This window comes from Lissotriton vulgaris, chromosome 3_1 (assembly GCF_964263255.1).
Source record: "Lissotriton vulgaris chromosome 3_1, aLisVul1.2, whole genome shotgun sequence".
Taxonomy (NCBI): Eukaryota; Metazoa; Chordata; class Amphibia; order Caudata; family Salamandridae; genus Lissotriton; species Lissotriton vulgaris.
In genome coordinates this window covers 1,525,853,965-1,525,870,106 of record NC_141689.1, presented here as the reverse complement: position 1 = coordinate 1,525,870,106, position 16,142 = coordinate 1,525,853,965, and positions in this window count along the sequence as shown.

Sequence of the window (16,142 nt, the reverse complement as noted above, 5' to 3'; positions counted from 1 at the left end):
AGGCAGCAGCTGGATCATCAGAGGGCGAATTAAGCTGTGTGGTGAGCGAGGCAGCATGGGATTCCTATATAAGAGAATTGTACGGGGCGAGGGGTCCTAGAGAGGAGATGAAGGCCAAAACCTGGCAAGGAATCTCAGAAGATTTTCTAGCTAACTTTAATGAAGAACAAGTCGAGTATATAATAAAAGATCTAAAGTTAACCCGGGCTGCAGGCCCAGACAATTTACCTGCAATAATCCTGAAGACTGAGGTCAAATGGTGGGCAAGATTCCTCGCAAAGATGTTCCAGGTAGTGCTAAAAGAAGGAGTAATTCCCCCAACCTGGAAAGGGGCCATAATCAGGCCGATCCATAAAAAGGGGAGCAAAGATGCACCAGGAAATTATCGGCTGATTAATCTCCTAGACATTGGAGAAAAAGTATTCGCTAAGATTGTCCTAAAACAACTGATTACGTGGGTTGAGGCGTACCAAATAATCCCCATAGAACAGGGCGGTTTTAGACCGGGCCACTCGACAATAGACCACGGGTTTGCCCTATGGGCGATGGCGAGGAAGTCGACGGAACAAAATGGCAAGTTATGCTGTTGTTTCGTCGACTTTAAAGCAGCCTTTGACTCTGTGGATCGAGTTAGCCTATGGGATACATTAAAGAGGCTAAACATCCCAAAAGACCTTCTCACTATAATCATAGAACTCCATGGGGAAAATTGGGGGCAAGTAATTAAAGACACTGGGGGCTCCCTAACTCCCAAAATACCCATTGCCAACGGACTAAGACAGGGCTGTGTGCTGGCCCCCCAATTATTTTCGATTTTCCTGTCGGACCTTCCGGCACACCTTGAGGTGGAGGGTAGTGCCAGCCCCAAAATGGACGGAAACAAGATACCCTGCCTATTGTACGCGGATGACCTGGTGATAGTAGACCAGACCGAGAGAGGCCTCCAAAGGAAGCTAAATGCTTTCAATACCTACTGTGCCAACAAATTCTTAACCATCAATCTGGACAAAACAAAAACCCTATGCTTTGGGAAAAAGCCAAACAGATTTAGTTGGTTCATAGGGAACCTTAAACTTGAGACAGTAGATGAGTACCGATATCTGGGTATCTGGTTCGACAGGGCCTTGAACTGGTCTACACACATGGAAACGCAAAAAGCAAAGGCACTTTCCTCCATATGCGGCCTAAAAAGGTTCAATAGGGACTATGGCGAGAAATCACACCGACCATTACTCAGAGCCTTTGACGCAATGATCCCCCCGCAAGTTTTATATGGCGCAGAGATCCTTTATTTGAGCGGTAAGGGATCTTGGGACACGACGGAGGGTAACTGCATAAAAAGGCTCCTATCTCTTCCTCAATCTGCAATGATACAAGCCATCAGAACTGAATTAGGTACAAAGTCTTGGGTAACTTTAACCCAGTTGGCTGTGATCAGATTTTGGAAGAGACTAGACGACCCCGAAAGTAAAAAAGTAGCATATTGGTGTCGTAAAGAAATTCAGAAAAGCGAGTTAAAATGGGCAAAGTCCAGTAGGGAAAAATTGAAGGGAACCTGCAACGCACTAGAGATCGATCTAGATTTGAGCTCATATCAAATACCTATCTCCAAAGGCGATTTGAAGCAAAGGGGGAAAGAGATCTCGAAATTAACTGATATGGGTTACCTAACGAAGAAAAAATCGGTGGCACACATGCTAAATGCGTGGCCCCAGGAAAACTGGTTCCCATATCTCGATAGATTACCCAATCGTGGACTCAGGCAAGAGATACTGAGGCTTCGAATAGGTATCAACCCATGGGTAACAAACAGAGACCTCAATATAAGAATGCTAGATGAGGAAGGTCACTGTAGGTGCTATTTGGGAACCAAGGGGGACCTGATGCATTTCCTGCTAGACTGTGCGGTACTCTTAGAACATAGGAAAAGGTGGCTGCGCCCAGTATTCCTAAAATATGAGGTAAAAACAAGGGTTCAGGCGGCCAGACTCCTTTCTGAAATCCCATACTTGGATATTGTAATAGCCCTCGGGAAGTTCTTAAAGGAGGCCCTGGGTGCGCTGAGGGCCAAAGAATAACCTGCATTACTGTATTTTTATCTTAGCAGAAGAGACTCTAGGAGGGATAAGAAAGTGTATAGGTTTTAACATTTGTATATAAATTATGTAGTTTTAATAATGGTGTGTATGTTATTTTAATGGACACGTTTTTAAAAATAAGTGTACAATTTTATGTCGCATACTCGAATCGGCGTTACTCACTGTACTGTTTAAAGACTAAGGTCATAATAAACATATTTTTGAACTTGAACTTGAACTACTTCCACTCCAAACTTAACCACATTGGGGAAAGGCTCAGACATGGGCAGTTCAGATTTGCTATTCCCACTCTAAACTTAATCACATTGGGGAATGTCTTGCACTTAGGGTATCCAACTTTGCTATTTCCACTCCAAACGGAACCATATTAGGGAAAGTCTTGGGGCCCGATTCACAGAATGAACTTAAGACTCAATCCTAAACTTACTACTATTTTGGTATTCACAGAATGCACTTACTACTTTTGGCATTCACAGAATAAATTTACTCATTTCGGTATTCACAGAAGTTAGTAGTCCTAACTTTAGGACTCCTATATGCCTTCTGTGAATACCGAAAGTCTTAAAATTAGGATGTTTCTCAATTTAGTAGTAGTAAAGTTAAGACTCCTAACTTTAGGACTCCTAAATGCCTTCTGTGAATACCGAAAGTCTTAAAATTAGGATTTTTCTCAATTTAGTAGTAGTAAAGTTAAGACTCCTAACTTTAGGACTCCTAAATGCTTTCTGTGACTACCGAAAGTCTTAAAATTAGGATTGTTCTCAATTTAGTAGTAGTAAAGTTGAATTTTACGACTACTAAATTGAGAAAAATCCAAATTTTAAGACTTTTGGTATTCACAGAAGGCATTTAGGAGTCCTAAAGTTAGGAGTCTTAACTTTAATACTACTAAATTGAGAAAAATCCTAATTTTAAGACTTTTGGTATTCACAGAAGGCATATAGGAGTCCTAAAGTTAGGAGTCCTAACTTTACTACTACTAAACTGAGAAAAATCCTAATTTTAAGACTTTCGGTATTCACAGAAGGCATTTAGGAGTCCTAAAGGTAGGAGTCCTAACTTTACTACTACTAAACTGAGAAAATCCTAATTTTGAGACTTTCGGTATTCACAGAAGGCATTTAGGAGTCCTAAAGTAGGACTACTAACTTCTGTTCATTCTGTGAATGCCAAAAGTAGTATGTGCATTCTGTGAATACCAAAATAGTAGTAAGTTTAGGATTGAGTCTTACGTTCATTCTGTGAATCGGGCCCTTGGACTTTAAGAGGTTCAGATTTACTATCCCCACTCCAAACTTAAACACATTGGGAAAGTGCTGAGCTTTTGGGGGGTCTGATTTACTGTTGGCACTTCACACTGAACCACACAAATGCACACATCCTACACGGTATAGCATGCTACCTATGTAGGCTAGCGCTTCAGCTCCCCACATAGGGGTAGTAAGCGCTATATAAATGTTGCAATAAAATAAAAAAACACTTACTCAGCAATGCAACGGGCGCATGGTATGTGTTTTTTAATTGTTTTTATTTAATATTACCTATTCCGTAGTCTGTCGACTTCCACTCTCCCAGCCCGCCCCGCCGTCACCCCGTCCCACTGCCCCCCGCTCTTACCTGTGCAGGCTGCCACTGGTACACAGAACTATGCAGCCTTTGCCAAAACATTATATTCTAACACTCTGAAATGTTGTGTGTCAATGGTCTTATGCCATTTGAGAAAAGCTGTGCCCTGCTTCCAAGACAATGTGAATCTGCAAAAATAAGCCCACGTGATCAGCTCTGCATCCCAGCACAAACATTAATGTTTGTCAATAATCATTTGCCTAAACCACGCAAAACCTAAATTTGCCATTATAAGAAACTTGCTAATAACACATTAACTGATAACATCCAACGTGGAAACAACACTCACTGAGGAACAGGGAAACAATGCTTTGAATGTTCATGGTAGAGGAGGTTCCAGTCTATTACAGTTGCTCTCAGTTTAATCGTGTCCACCTGTTGTTTGTTGTGTTTTAAAATGAGAATACAAATCAGAGAAACAGTAAATCAGTCAAGGAGAGAGGAAAGCACATGATCATCGAATAGAGTAGAACAACATAAAGTGATGAAAACAACAATTGTGCTTACTTCTTAAGTCGATTCGTGTCAGAGCAAAGAAACATAGAGCAGTTTGCAACCCGCCATATACATGGACCAGGTAGTTCGAAAGTTGCGATTTTTATATTTTTTGGGGGTCAGTGAGAACTTACTTCGGGAAGAACGAGGAAGGAGATTCCCCAAAGTAATGATAGGATCACTGTACTCTACTGGGAACAGGCGGCTAGCAAAAACACTAAGATTTTTCCCACAAATGGGTCTAATCACATCCAGAATAAGGTAAGATGTCAACTATTTCACAATCTTTTTTTACACCACAAGCCTAGAAAATGTATTCTTTCCTAATTGGAAACGTTTTGAGCCTTTTCAAGTTTTGCTTTTTTCTGTTTATTTCCGGTAACATCCCATGCATTAATCAATCAATCAATCAATCAAAGCATTTATATAGCGCACTACTCACCCAGAGGGTCTCAAGGCGCTAGGGGAGGGGGGTCCGCTACTGCTCGAACAGCCAGGTCTTAAGTTGCTTCCTGAAGGCGAGGTGGTCCTGGGTCAGGCGGAGGTGGGTCGGGAGGGAGTTCCATGTCTTGGCGGCGAGGTAGGAGAAGGACCGTCCCCCTGTGGTGGCTCTTCGGATGCGGGGGACAGCGGCGAGGGCGTGGTCGGTCGATCGAAGCTGGCGTTTGGGAGCGTAGAAGTTGAGGCGGCTGTTGAGGTATCCTGGGCCTTGGTTGTGTAGGGCTTTGTGTGCGTGGGTGAGGAGTCGGAAGGTGATTCTCTTGTTGACCGGGAGCCAGTGCAGGTCTCTCAGGTGTCCGGAGATTTGGCTGCGACGGGGGATGTCCAGGATGAGTCGTGCTGAGGCGTTCTGGATCCGCTGGAGTCTCTTCTGGAGTTTGGCGGTGGTTCCGGCGTAGAGGGAGTTGCCGTAGTCCAGACGGCTTGTGACGAGGGCCTGGGTGACCGTCTTCCTGGTCTCGGTGGGGATCCACCGGAAGATCTTACGTAGCATGCGCAGGATGTTGAAGCACGACGAGGAGACTGCGTTGACTTGTCTGGTCATGGAGAGGGAGGAGTCCAGGATGAAGCCCAGGTTGCGTGCGTGGTCTGTTGGTTTGGGTGCGCTGCCTAGGGCGGGGGGCCACCAGGAGTCGTCCCAGGCGGAGGGTGAGGATCCCAGGATGAGGACTTCCGTCTTGTCTGAGTTCAGTTTCAGGCGGCTGTTCTTCATCCATTCGGCTACCTCTTTCATCCCTTCGTGAAGGTTGGCTCTGGCGGTGGCGGGGTCGTAATGTAAGTATGCACTTATATAGCGCGGCTGTCACTCCAAGGAGCATCTTGGCGCTTATAGCCCGTAGCCTAGGTGGAAGGCCGGAAAAGTCAGCTCACACATCCATCTCATCTATACTGAACACACTGTGTCTAAACCAGAGTCATACAGACCGTATCTGAAAGGTTGAAAATCCAGGTTTTCAGAGCCTTACGGAAGTTATTCTTGCGCCCAGTGTTGCGAGGGATTTCCCTCCTCTTGTTGAGAGTCTGAATTTGGGGATCCGTAACAGATTCATGTTGGCTGATCTGAGGGAACGTGTTGGTGCATACTGTTTAAACCAGGGGAGAAAGTATTTGGGTCCTTGTTGGTGATATGCTCTGAAGGTAATCACTAAGATCTTAAACAGTATACGTTTGTGAATGGGTAGCCAGTGTAGGGCCTTGAGAGCAGCCGAGGCAGATGACCTCCTCGGCCATTTTAAAACCAGGCGGGCAGCAGCATTTTGGACAACCTGTAACCTATGCAGGACAGATCGATTTAGTCCTGCATATAAACTGTTGCAGTAGTCCAAACGAGATGTTACGAGTGCTACTGTCACCGTCTTCCTGGCTGTCAGCGGGAGAAAATCAAAGAACTTTCTGAGTCCTCTGATGATATTAAAACAAGACCCTGCCACTGCCCCTGCCTGCTGTTTGAAAGATAGGGCACTATCAAACCTGATCCCTAGGTTCCGGGCCGTAACGATGGTATCAGGAGGGGACTCCACATCCAATGGCCACCATAGGCTAGGGGAAAAGGGGTTTTGGGGGCCGAAGGGTATAATTTCAGTCTTCCCGGTGTTACATTTTAGGTGGTTCTCACGCATCCAAATGAAGGTTGCTGTAAGGCAGTCTTTTAGATTTTCCTCTGCCTTTCCATTTTCCCTGTCTAGTACCAGAATGAGCTGAGTATCGTCAGCGTATGATATGGTACTGATGTTAAAAGATGAAATCAGCTCAATCAAGGGGGTCATGTATAAGTTGAACAGTACCGGGCTCAAACTGGAGCCCTGAGGTACCCCTGTTTGCGTGATTTTTTCCTCAGAGCAGTGTTCTCCCAACACCGTGACCTGTCTACGATAGTCGAGGAAGTTCTTCAACCAGTCCAACACGGTGCCCACTATCCCCGCTGCTACCAGACGACTGATCAGTATTGAGTGGGACACCGTATCGAAGGCCGCCGATAGATCAAGTAAGATAAGGACGGCCTTCCTCCCTTGATCCATGGCGGTCTTCAGTGTCTCCACGGTGTACAAAAGGGCAGACTCGGTGGAGTGTGAGGCACGAAACCCAGATTGATTAGGGTGCAGGATGTCCTCATCCTCCAGGAATTTAGTCAGCTGTTTATTCGCCACAGTTTCAGTCATTTTAAAAAGCAGCGGGAGCAGGGAGATTGGGCGGAGGTTGGAGAGTGTTGAGGGGTCTGGCAAGGGTTTTTTTTGCAGAGGTTTTACTGCCGCCAGTTTCCATTCCGATGGAATCTCGGCAGAGGACAGAGATGAATTTATGATGTTATTTATGATGGGGTTAACTGTATCTACTAAGGCATGTAACAGCATAGGGGGGCAGGGGTCAAAGGGAGAGCCAGATTTAGTGGACAGAATCAATTGACGTGAGTCTTCTGAACTAATAGGCAGGAAATCACAAAATTGTGCTACTCCAGGGGCAGTTTCTAGGTCCTCTACTGCCTTGACAGTAGGCTGTTCAGAAAAGGTCGTTGGTGAGGGAGAGAATCAGCTGGGTGTCGTCGGCGTAGGAGATGATGTTGAGGTTGTGCTGGCGTGCGATGTCTGAGAGGGGGCTCATGTAGACGTTGAAGAGGGTTGGACTGAGCGAGGAGCCTTGAGGAACGCCGCAGATGACTTCGGTGGCCTCAGATCTGAACGGGGGGAGGCGGACTCTCTGTGTCCTTTCGGCGAGGAAGTAATGTAAATGTAAATGTATTGGCATTTATATAGCGCACTACTTACCCGTAGGGTCCCAAGGCGCTTCGACCGCTGCGAAACCCTTCCTGGCTTCCCTGAGAGATGGTCCCTTAATGGGTATCTCCAGGGTGAGACCAGCCATCCCCGGCGGTCTGGTGGGGCCGTTAGTGAAGATGAGGCAAGCTAATGCCCAGAGTTGCCGAGTGTGATCGCTGATCAGAGTGGGCACCGAGGCGAGAGAATTATCGAGTCCGCTGACCCTGGTCCAGAAACCTGCCGCGCCGGGAATCGAACCCTGGTCCCGGGCCGTCCTCTGCTCTCGGGTCTGCCGCCTCTAACCAGTGAGCCACACTACTTCACAAGCCCCATGGTTCACCGACGAAGGAGGAAGGAGATGATCCACTCCAGTGCCTTCTCCTGGATTCCAACGTTGCTGAGTCGCTGCACTAGTGTACGGTGGCAGACAGTGTTGAAGGCCGCGGAGAGGTCTAGGAGGATGAGGGCTGCTGTTTCTCCGTTGTCAAGCAGTGCTCGGATCTCATTGGTGGCTGCGATCAGGGCGTCTCGGTGCTGTGGTTGGCCCGGAAGCCAGACTGCGAGAGGTTGAGGGATCCGTTCATCTCGAGGAAGGCGGCCAGCTGCTTGTTGACGGTCTTCTCAATGACTTTTGCAGGAAACGGGAGCAGCGAGATGGGGCGGTAGTTCTTGAGGTAGTTGGGGTCGGCTGATGGCTTCTTTAGTAGAGCGCTGAGTTCAGCGTGCTTCCAGCTCTCCGGGAAGGTAGCGGTGTCAAAGGAGGTGTTGATGATGTCCCGCAGGTGGGGTGCGATGACAGCGTCGGCCTTGTTGAAGACGTGGTGAGGGCAGGGGTCGGTAGGAGATCCGGAGTGGATGGAGTTCATCGTGCGGACGGTGTCTTCGGTGCTGATTGGGGTCCAGGCGCGGAGGGTGGTGGTGGGGGGCGGTGGTTCGGTCGTGGCGTGCGTCGGTTGAGTGCTGAAGCTGTTGTGTATGTCTGCGATCTTGTTGTGGAAGTAGGAGGCGAGGGAGTTGCCGAGGTATTGCGAAGGGGTGATGTCGTTGTTTCCGGTGTTGGGGTTGGAGAGCTCTTTAACGATGTTGAAGAGTTCCTTGCTGTTGTGTGCGTTGTTGTCCAGTCGTTCCTTGAATGCGGTTTTCTTGGTGGCGTGGATGAGTTGGTGGTGTTTTCGGGTGGCGAGCTTGAGGGCAGTCATGTTGTCCGGTGTTGGTTCTCTGCGCCAGGTTCTGTCGAGGGCTCGGCAGTTCTTCTTGGAGCTCTTGAGTTCGTCGGTGAACCATGGGGCTTTCTTGCTACCGGGTCTGCTAGGCGGGGTCTTCAGAGGGGCGAGGTCATCTGCGCAGTTGCTGATCCACTTCGCGAGGTTGGTGGCCGCCTGGCTTGGGTTCGTTGCGCTGGTGGGAGAGTTCATGCTCAGGGAGGTCGCGAGCTGGTCGGCTGTGATCTTGTTCCAGCTTCTGCGTGCAACCTGTTGCTGGTGGTGGTGGATCGTGGTCCTTCTGAAGCTGAAGTGGACGCAGCTGTGGTCCGTCCAGTGGAGTCCGGTGGCGTGGCTGAAGGCGATGTCCTTGCTGGATGAGAAGACGGGGTCGAGTGTGTGTCCGGCGTAGTGGGTGGGGGTGGTGACCAGCTGCTTGAGTCCCAGGTTTGCGAGGTTGTCCAGCAGGGTGGTGGTGTTGCGGTCGTTGTTGTTCCCCAGGTGGAAGTTGAGGTCCCCGAGGAGGATGTAGTCAGCGGAGAGGAGGGCGTGCGGGCTGATGAAGTCGGCGATGTCTTCGCTGAATTGTGTGCGTGGTCCCGGGGGTCTGTAGATGAGGGTGCCTCTGAGGGGGGTCTTGGGGTTGATGTGGACCTGGAAGTGCAGGTGCTCGGCGGGTGCGAGGGTGTCGTCGGTGTTGGTCGTGATGCGGATGGTGTTCCTGTGGATGATGGCGATGATGGCGATGCCTCCTCCGGTCTGGTTGATGCGGTCCCTTCGGATGATCTTGTAGCCGTCTGGATTAGATTGGTACGGAATGGTAACATTCGCCAATAACACTGAATTAACCATTAACTGCGGGTTCTGGAGCAGTTGTGTTGCCGGCGTAAATCACTTCAACGCCTCAAAAGGGGTAGTAGGCGCTATAGGAACACAATTACAATTTCAATTCCTGGCAATGCATCACTTGCCTTATTCTCTTGAGGTATTGGTGGTAAATTTGGGCTCTGCACCACCATGGGGTAAATGAGATTTCATAGTGCTGAGTAGTCCTGCCTGAGGAGCATTTGTTGGCGTTATTGTATTGTAATTGCATTTATATAACGCTTAATACCCACTGACGATGCATCAAAGCGCTTTTTCGGCGAGTAGCATGCTACTCCAGGACCCATAGAGGATTAGTGTTGAATTAGCATAGGGAAACATGCAAGTACATTTTAAGTGGTGGATAGGTTAGTCAGTTATTTGGATTTAATTGATAGCAGGATAGAGGAGGGAAAGGGTTTGTATTTATATAGCGCTTGTTACCCCTGATGGTGTGTTGACGCCCAATACTCACCCTCAATAATACACGCCAACATGCACCATACCCTGTTAGAAAAGAACCAAGCCACAGAATTGCTTTGGACTGCACGTGTTCAGGCAGGCGAGAGAGAAAACCACACGAGGCCCCCAGGGGGAGTACCTTTCCTAAACCGCCTTAATTATTCTCATGTCGCTGGATAGATTAATAGCAATCTTGCGAAAACATAAAAAAAAATCGTAACCTGCTCTCTGAAACAGCAGCGGCTCGGATGGAAACTTCAAAACGTTAAGGTGTGACATGCTGTGTCTGCCAGTAGCAGGGCTGGCACCCGGCCCAAGTCTCGCCCTTTCATGTGGTGGGGAGTTATCCGTCATTTTGTTTTGTTTATGCTCGCACCTGAAGTGTGACACTAGAAACACTGGGGGCTGCTCTCTGTGTCGTCTGACAAAGCACCAGCCGCCTGCACAATGGGCCCGACCTTTCCCCTCAGGTCTGCCTTTATGGCCGCCCATAGCCGTGAGGGAGGCCTTCCTCCGGCGTCAAAGAAGCGGGGTCCGTCGCTCGCTGTTTTCCTCGGAAGCCCCTACCCTCTTTTCATAGGAGCTGAAAGGAAATCCACAGCGGTTGCGTGCACGATTTGGCGCTTTGTGCACGTGCCACAAAGCTGCTATGAAAGGTACTTCCTGTACACAGGCGATGACAGTGGAACATGGAAAATAAAGATGGTAGGGGCGATAAGCGGTGGAAGTTTCTGATCAGGAAACAACATGGTATAGGTAAAATGTAAATAAATAAAAAATAGGTTGGCTGTGCTGCGTTCTTAAGTAAGCGTTCTCCACCGGATGCGGAGATGGAATAATTTTGTGAATATCGAATGTACATATTCAACGCCTTAAAGGGGCCATCTAGGTTAGAGAAAACAACAGTTCTTTTACTCCTCGGATCACAAGGTGTTCTAGTCTAGAATGTTGCTTTGTTTAATGATATCGGCTGGGGGTCTGAGTTCTACTATAAAATTATTCCCAGGATGGCTCCTTTAAATGTCGCAGTCTATTGTTATGGTAGGAATATGGCAGATGGTCTAGACATCCTAATCAGGATGAAGGGTATATCAGTATATAGAAAAAAATATCCAAGCAGTATGTGACAAGCATCTTTTGGTGAAACATGAAGACATTTGACTTAAGGTGTATAAAAAGAAGAAACTGAGATAAAAACAAGTAACAGGAACTCAGTTGTTTCCAAAGTGCTACCCTTCCTTTCAACAGAGACATGGCAAACATATTATAGGATCAATAGCAAAGCCGCCTCCTTCAAGGGAGGCACTTGTCTGACGAGGTGAGGTGTAGAGGAAAGAAGAGTCATTGGAATGTCTCAGACCATCAGTGTATTTGGGATAACATCTGCTTTGCAGAGCCGCCGTCAACCGCCACGCCTCAAATCATGGCTTGCTTCAATATGACTTACCTCAAAATATTCTAATTTCAGATAAAATTCATAGACAATTTCTGATCTATTTTTTATTGCTATCACTTTATGGTTACAAATTTCCTATTTTATCACTGAAGCTGCCACCTTAACATTTTTGGGGGAAAACAACCTTAACAACATGGTTGGAACCACGCGTGCTGTAAGAATGCACACGTTAACATGTTTGCCTGCAGCTTGGTGAGTAGTTTTTTGGGCAGGGTTGGGGTCGGGGTAGTTGTCAGGGCTGGGTTTTAGGGCTCAGGGTGGGAAGTCTGGGTAATTTTTAGGGCTGGAGGCTGGTTTTAGGGCTCAGGGTGGGGGCTGGGTGTTTTTAGGGTTAGGGTTGTTTTTAGGGCCAGGGGACGGTTTTAGGGCTAAAGGAAGGGAGGCTGGGGTGTTTTAATGTCTGGGGGCAAGGCAGTTTTAAGGGCTTAGGGCTGTGTTTTAGGGCTTAGAGTGGGGCCTGGGGCGTAACCTTTTCCACTCATTTACCTTTACTAATCATGCCTTTGCAACCAAATTCGTTGTAAAGGCATGAGTGGTAAAGATGCGGTCGTGGTAAACACCACATTGTTAAGGCTTGTGTGGTTCCGTCATACAACCAAAAAGTCACTGTGTGAGGTTGGTGTAAGGCCTTGGATGGAGTGGGGCTTCATGCCAAGAATTGTATGAGAGGGACGTCTGCCAGAGCCCCGACCAATACCCCCCTAAAAAAAAGACTTGCTGAGGTTGCTGCTGATGTTCTGGGGTGTTTTCACACCTCTTAATGGGCCGTGGCTGCTTAGAGGCTCCAAAGACAAGCTGGAAAGCCATTCAGTTTAGTAGTTTCAGCCTGCCTTCCCTACCACTGTCCGATATTGGGTCTTCACCGGCTGACCATGTCTAGGGACCTGATAATGTGTGACATTCAGTGGTACTGCGTGAGTTGCCACGTGTGTACTATTTAGCGGCTGAAAAATTCTGATTTGGTCTGACATTTAGGTTACAGAAAGGTGCTTTCAACTCAAGTCATCAAACTCACAGTCTTGAACCTGCTCCAATGGGAACAGTTCGGCCCAACCTGCAAGTGCAGGTCCTCCCTGGTTGATGTACCACCCTAAGTGGCAAGGGAATGCCAATACATGAGTCCTGTGCTCACTGTGCCACTGGAAATAAGCTGCATGCGAGTGACGAGCCAACATGAGGGCGAAACCAATATTAGGTTGCTTGTGGTCCAGTTCAAAGAGGACCTCGATTAGCAGTTTGGGCTAGACTGTTCCTGTTTAAGCATGATCAAGACTGATTTGAATAGGGCTGGGCCCTAGCCGAGGTGACATGGTGGGCAAAAGAAAAATGGGTTGGAATGCTACGCAAGCAATGGTCAGTGGTGAGATGTAGTGCAATCATTCCTCCCATCACCTTTTGTGTGTTTGGTCTATTCATCCCATTGGGAGATGGACAACAGATACCTGCTGACCATAAACAACATGTGCAGTAGTATTTTATGTAATGCTATGTATCTATACATCAATCAAAGAGGAGAGGTCAGAATAGCTCCATAAGCATATCCCAGTGGCAAAACGCCTGTTCTTGTTTATTTTATCCCTCACTGAAAAATAGTTTTTCCTCCTTAAAGTTGACATTGTCTTAAGTCTAATAATAATGAGTTGTATAAGCTTACATAGACATTTGTGTTTCTTCATTTCATGTTGCGGCAAGATTTGGAAATGTTGTGCTCCACCCAAATTGTAATGACTTTGCAGCAGTGATGAAAAATCACATAAAAAGCAAGTGGAAGCCCAAATTACACCTCCTGGGCTTTACCACCTGTTTTCTCTTCCGATTACATAATTTTTGGCCTTGATGCCGTCAAAAGAAGCGTAAGATTAATACAATAATTACAACATTACACTAGAAGACAAAAGGCGAAACAAGATGTCAGTCATTTGTAAGCAAAATAGCTGCTATGATGTGCATGGAGCTATGAGAGGCAGCGTGGAGCCAATGGCTCTCAGAGGCAGTCCACCGCGTCAGGCAGTGAGACCACAGAAAAAGACTTACACCTTCTTCCCCCCAAAAATGATCTAGTGACCCAGCATATTGGGTTCTGAGAATACAATTATCAGTCTGAATTTATTTACAACAAGAAAATATAATTTAAGGCACAAGTTATTAGACAGAATTTCCTAAACTTGCACATCTACAATTCGCCCTACAAAGTTTCCTAGTTGATCTCCCATATTGCCCTTCTGCATCAGATAAATTAATTGTACCCTTTCTGCTGACTCTCTTGAGCACCTTGGCGAATTTTCTGAGGTCAGAATTCACTTGCTCCTATCACAGGAAGCCGAGTCAGCTAATACACTGGTCTAAAATACCATGCCAGGGACAACCCTAATGACGACCCCCTGGTTAATGGGCATGGCAAGTGAGACATTACTTGGTCCCCTGGCACAAGGGCCACCTTTCCATTACCCCATGGCATTGCTTTGGCATACCTGTGAATTGCTAGAATCAGTCGCTATTGTGCAATTCCACAGACCACCTCTATCAACAGAAGCCCACTGCCCACACTTGGGTACGAACTGGCCAGTTCTAAGAATACACCTGATTTTTTAAATGTCTGATGTCAAGGTGTCTACTTGCCCTGTGGCCACTGACGAGCCTTCACTGCCAGATGACCCATCTTCCCTATGAGGGGCCCAACTTCTGGGTAGCAAATGCCAGCAATGTCTCCACAAGACGTTCATTACCTACAGTGGACACATGCACACCATGAAAAAACAACCACCTTTCAGGCAGCCATGATTAATAGTCTTCACGAGAGATGCGTTATTTAACTTCTTTATGAGATTATTCAGATGCCTAGCTGACTTATTAAGGCCTTTCACCAAAGGACCATTCCTCCAACCTCTGTGTGGGTTAATATACAACCCTAGATGAGGTTCAAGCACACATAATGTTTATAGCAACCGGATTTCCATTTCCCAAGCCTCTCTCCAGTACCTGCGTCCAGACCCAACCTCACTGCTGAAGTGGCAGCCCCAATTTTGAAGGAATTACAGCTTAATTTCAATCAAATTCCTGCTGCTCACAAAGCTAAGGCAAGGACCTTACTGAACTTGAATCTGGTCACGGGCAGCCTACTAGAATGGACCAACAAGGAGATAACCCAACATTTCATGCACATATGCAAAACCCCTTAAGACAGTTAATAGGTTGACCAGAAAACATTTTGCTTGCCTCAAGGTCAACTTGTCCCACATTTCCATCTGATTGTTTTGGAAAAATGAAGGGAGATGGCTTTGTCATCCCCAACCAAGTGACAATCCCCAAGAGCAGCCTCTTCTGGAGATCCTTTTTCAAGTGTGGTAAAATGTGTGGTTGCGGAGTATCCTGTCAAAAAAAGAGGAAGCTTGCCTTACCCCTTGGACCTAAATGTGGATGCTCTGAAAACAAACCCACAGCCACCATTTCATCCCCAGGCAGAATCTCAACCGATCAGTCAGGAGCTCAGTTTCACTGGATTTTCCTGCAGCCTGGCTATTCCAACATCTCCCAGGTCCACACTTATTAGCAGCACCTCCTATGCAGGGTTTGCTTTTCGTGTAGTTGCACACCTTCAGATACAAGATGCTTCACCTTTACGATACACACAGCACAGTGAGCGAACACAACCATGGAAGCTGTGATGGGTAGTGTGGACGTAACCTACAACCAAGAGCAATCTTCAAAAACCCAAGTATTGTCTCTTATGTCCAGCTGCAAAAGCCCAAACGTAGCCATCACGTGCCCAGGTATGGCCATAAAACCCTGTGCAACTATCACATACCCAAGTGCAACAATTATATGTCCAAAAATAGCATTTCCATATGCACACATCACCATTATATGCCCATGCGTAGTCTCGTATGCCCAGACACAATCATCCTAAGCCCAGGTGCAGACAACACTTTGGAGTCGGCCGCTCTGGAAATACGATATGACTGTGACAATCATTTAGAGGTCAGGCATACATGGCCCCAACTTAGCAGCTCAAAGAAAATGCCCCTAACTCCATCAGCACCTCTTCTCCCTGATTTCCTTACATGGCTGTCCACATCAGCTCATAATCAGTGCAGCTGCCAGTTAGAGTAGGGAAACTGAACTACACCAGGGCCCTCAACCCTAGACTACAGTGTCTCACTCTTTTGATTGATCTTACTCTTCCTACTTATCTTGGACCCTTGAACTATCTTTAAGGAATATCAAACACAAACTACTACCTTTAACTTCATAAATCACCAGGACTGTTCAAAAAGACAAAAAATGTGACACTTAAATTCTCTTGGCTCAAGTTGTCCCTTGAGTGATCTCAATATTTGTTTTCCAACAGAGTTCATTAGAATAAGCTGTGTTGGGCAATAACATGACATGCACCGTTTAAGGGACTAAAATTACCAACCCTGGAAACTCTGCTTTGCAGAAGCTATCATGCTAGTTCAGGTAACACATTGATAGTTGGGGCTCTAGTTTAATTTTTTAAACAGATCTCCAAATACATGTAGGGATATTTACCAGCAACAAGTTGGTAAGGAACAGATTCTTCATGGAGTGGTTGAACACGTCATCTGTAAGCCTGGGCGGAGTTTGCGGAGTTCTGCTATGTAGAACTCCACAAAGTGCAAAAAAACTCCGCTGCGCTATGCGCAGCTCTGCAAATGGAGGAGTT